The following is a 4787-nucleotide window of genomic DNA, read 5'->3' on the forward strand; positions in this document are numbered from 1 at the left end:
TGGAAAAAGTGATGCGTTGTGAATACTTTCCGGATGCGCTGTAAATGCCAGCTTGGAATGTCATTTGAAATAAAAAAGTCATTGCAAATAATGTGTATTTTCTGAATTTTAAAATGTATGCCTTTACATTGTGTTGGAAGTTAATAAATTACTGTAAGTTTATGATAACATTTTATTTGAAATTAGTAACTTTCTGGCAGTAAAATTCCATCCATCAATTTATTAACCTGATTAATCCTGCTTAGTGTTGCCTGAGCCAACGTGTGTTTTAGTAGCACTGTTCACAAAGCAGGTGGATGGGGTGTCACACACATACCCAGGGCTGATTCAGAGTCACCAGTCAACCTAACATTTTGGGCATATTCTTGGCGTGTGGTAGGAAAACCAGAGAAGTGGAATAAGCAGCATTATCTATCCATCCATTATCCAACCCATTATATCCTAACTACAGGGTCACGGGGGTCTGCTGGAGCCAATCCCAGCCAACACAGGGCGCCAGGCAGGAAACAAACCCTGGACAGGGTGTCAGCCCACCCCAGGGCGCAGCTGCATTATCTTGTAGTGTATTATTTATTTAGGTTGTGGAAAAAGTGCTATGTTTGTTTGCAGAATATATTACCATTACTTTCTAAATTTGCATTTTTCTTTTTCTTTTCTTAAGGAGCAATCAAGTGGAAAAGACAGCTTGTGATAGTCTGCAAGAATTGGCTCAAAATATTACTACGTCCTCAACATCAAAGCTACATAGAAATCGCCATAATGTATGGGATGGGGCCATAAGAGGGTTTAGAAGAAAAACATTTAGTCCATACAACAGCCTTTCTGTAAAATACTCTGATAATTTTGGAAAATCGGAGGAGGCCATTGACCTTGGTGGACCAAGAAGAGAATTTCTACAACTTCTTATGCATCATCTAGAACAATCATCTCTATTTGAAGGCCCATCAACTTCCAAAGCCTTGTCACTGAATGCCGCTGGTATGTGAAATTTTAAGTATTCTTATTAGTTTAATGCTGCTTTTTATGTTGCTTGATTAGATATGCTGTAGTGTCTTATTGAGAATGCTATATGTTTGAATTATAACAATTGCGTTACTTTTAAATTAAAATATTTACAAAGAACTGCATATTTCAGATTAAACTTTTCTCTGCTGATTACTTGACAGCACTCAGAGAAGATTATTATTATGAAGCTGGCAGAATGATTGCTGTGTCGATGATTCATGGTGGGCCGAGCCCTGTTTTTTTTTTCAAAAATACTTTTTTATTCATTAATACATGGACCAGAATCAGTGACACCAAAACTGGAAGATGTAGCTGACTTTGAAGTGGCTAATACTATCCAAAAGGTATCCATCCATCCATTTTCCAACCCGCTGAATCCAAGCACAGGGTCACGGGGGTCTGCTGGAGCCAATCCCAGCCAACACAGGGCACAAGGCAGGAACCAAACCTGGGCAGGGTGCCAACCCACCGCAGGACACACACAAACACCAAGCACACACTAGGGACAATTTAGAATCGCCAATCCACCTAACCTGCATGTCTTTGGACTGTGGGAGGAAACCCACGCAGACACGGGGAGAACATGCAAACTCCACGCAAGGAGGACATCCAAAAGGTATCTCATTTTTATTTTTATTTAATTTTCATTTTTTATCATTGCATATAAAGCTTATGTGTGAAAAACAGGTATCAACACCCATGAAACAGAATATTTAAACCTTGATAGAATGCTTACATTTTTAAAGGTGTACTTCAGGTGAAGTTGCACTTTTATGAGATGCTTGTACTGTTGTGAAATCCTGTCAGGGAAGGCCTGTTATTCCAGACAAATGATTAATTTACCAAATCAAGGCACTAAACCTGACACGTAATTCTGTATTTTTTCACATAGATTGCAAGTTCATCAACAGTTAATTGCAATAAAAGAAAACGAGGACTACTTGCATTGTGCTGGCTGTTTAAGGCCAGTAAATTCACTGAATGGAAAAGAATTACTTTTGAAAGATATTCTGCATCACCAAGTTATTAATCGATTAAGAGGACCATTTGAAAGGTAAATTTCATGCCTATGTATTAACTAACATCTTACCTAGCCATGTCACTATACAACTCCTCACACACCTTTCGTAAACTGTACCCTTCACTTTACCCTTCCATTCCAGAGCGACCCCTTTAGAAGTCAGAATGGGGGACAGCTCAAGAAATTTCTTTCACCCACCACCTTCACTCAACATGTCACCTAAGAAGCAAGGAAACTCTGTTGCTGGTATCTAAATGGACATTTTCTTTCCCTTGCCACCTGCACAGTACCTTTAATGCCACTTGATGTTTTATAAACCTTCTTTCATCAAACCATGAGTTAGATTTGGTTTCTAATAACCCCCCTGCTACTCATGCCATGTGGACATGCTTCCACCTCCTCCTCCTTTACATTCAGCAATCTCCTGCATTTAGCTTGTGGGGAGTCCATTTGCTTCCAGACTAGCTTTCCATTTCAATATCTTTCTCAGTTTTGGTTCACTTTTTGGATTCAATTCATGTATGTCAAAGTTTAGGAAGCTTGATGAAATCTAGTGGAAGAGAAAATAAAGCATAAAAAGTGAAAGTAGACAAATCTTATGGTGCTTGCACACCTAATTAAAAATGACACTTGTAAAAAATAATAAATGTAGTCCTTGTGGCAGTATTGCAGATTCTTGGCAGGTTTACCATTAATTCAATGCCTTTATTTTAAGAGTATTTTTTTTTTTATTATTTATTTCATGGGCGTCACAGTGGCGCAGTGGTAGCGCTGCTGCCTCGCAGTTAGGAGACCCGGGTTCACTTCCCGGGTCCTCCCTGCGTGGAGTTTGCATGTTCTCCCTGTATCTGCGTGGGTTTCCTCCCACAGTCCAAAGACAAGCAGGTTAGGTGGATTGGCGATTCTAAATTGGCCTTGGTGTGTGGGTGTGTTTGTGTGTGTCCTGTGGTGGGTTGGCACCCTGCCTTGTGCCCTGTGTTGGCTGGGATTGGCTCCAGCAGACCCCCGTGACCCTGTGTTTGGATTCAGCGGGTTGGAAAATGGATGGATTTATTTCATTTTAGATTCCATGAGGGACTAAAAACACTTTCAGACAACAAATTCAGACATATTCCACAACCTTTGCTCCTTTTTTTGGTCACAAATCTGAAAAACTAACCGCAGAAAAAATGGATGATCTCTTCAAAGTTCGCTTTTCTCCTGAAGGAAGCAATAAGAAGACATTGGAAGTTTCCATTGTTGCTGTTTGAAGGGATTTTTTACTGGATGTGGAAGGTAAGAATGTATATCTCAGTTTTTACAATAGACAATGTGTAGAGAAATAAGTCAGTAGAATATTACGTCCACTGGGTATAATGCTGATTTAGTGATCAAAGCAAATGAAGTTTATGTAATAATTAGCCCTAAACACCATAATAAGAAATAAGGAGGTATCATTTCCTTGCTTTTTTGGACCTTTATAAGTGACACACGATTTAAACATGTATTCTATTAATCAAAACATTGAATTTTTGGCTATAAATCTTAAAAGGCATCCCTATAACATTGATTATTATTTCAACCTTTTGACACTTAAAAATTCCTTTTTTTATATAGGGAAAGAATTCAAAATAAATTGAATGGTGTTACAAAATAATGGTATGCCTGTTTCTGTTCTAAACAATTGCTGCAGTCAACAATGTTAAAATTACTGTTAATTTAGTTAAGCAGATTTGATGTAGACCCTACTGTCTGTCGGCAGCACAGTCATGGCTGCAAAGGAGCACTGGAAAAGCTCATGCGATTTTGAACTACACTTACGGTGAAGAGATACACTTTATGCATGTTTGGTGATGATTGCCTTGATAGTGTCTCATTTTCTTTTTACCTTTTTTTTCTTTTTCAGAAAAGGAGACATCAACCACAATGGAAGGGATACTCATATTTGCTACAGGTGCTGACTGTATCCCTCCATGTGGCTTCTTCCCGGAACCGTCCATTGAATTTCTGCATCATTATGGTGCTGCACATCCAGGGTTGCTTCCAGTGTCAAATACATGCATAAGCTGTCTTAGGCTGCCCATTTACCCAACGTATAAGGAATTTAAAGCAGAAATGGGCTTTGCATTTTGCAATATTCAGGGATTTGGAAAAGAATGGTTATTTTTTTTAAACCAGTTCTCAATTCTACTATTGTTGTGAATTGTTGTATAATGCAGTATATTTAACATGTGTTAGTGAAAGACCAATGTTGGATTCTAAGTTGATTGGTCTTATACATACTCTTCTGTATTGTAATAGATAGATAGATAGATAGATAGATAGATAGATAGATAGATAGATAGATAGATAGATAGATAGATAGATAGATAGATAGATAGATAGATAGATAGATAGATAGATAGATAGATAGATAGATAGATAGATAGATAGATAGATAGATAGATAGATAGATAGATACTTTATTAATCCCAAGGGGAAATTCACATACTCCAGAAGCAGCATACTGATACAAAAACAATATTAAATTAAAGAGTAATAAAAATGCAGGAAAAAATAGACAATATCTTTGTATAATATTAACGTTTACCCCCCCTTGGTGGAACTGAAGAGTCGCATAGTGTGGGAGAGGAACGATCTCCTCAGTCGTTCAGTGGAGCAGGACGGTGACAGCAGTCTGTCGCTGAAGCTGCTCCTCTGTCTAGAGATGATCCTGTTCAGTGGATGCAGTGGATTCTCCATGATTGATAGGAGCCTGCTCAGCGCCCGTCGCTCTGCCACA

General features: G+C 38.5%; 1 long non-coding RNA gene across 1 annotated transcript; it reads left to right on the top strand.

The window, feature by feature from the left end:
* Positions 1–3162: 3162 nt before the first annotated feature.
* LOC127528449 (uncharacterized) lies at positions 3163–4059 on the top strand. The gene is made up of 2 exons (XR_007935345.1): positions 3163–3301; positions 3912–4059. It is a non-coding gene; the product is annotated as an uncharacterized LOC127528449 (long non-coding RNA).
* The last annotated feature ends 728 nt before the right edge of the window (positions 4060–4787 follow it).

This window comes from Erpetoichthys calabaricus, chromosome 6 (assembly GCF_900747795.2).
Source record: "Erpetoichthys calabaricus chromosome 6, fErpCal1.3, whole genome shotgun sequence".
In the NCBI taxonomy this organism is placed as follows: Eukaryota; Metazoa; Chordata; class Cladistia; order Polypteriformes; family Polypteridae; genus Erpetoichthys; species Erpetoichthys calabaricus.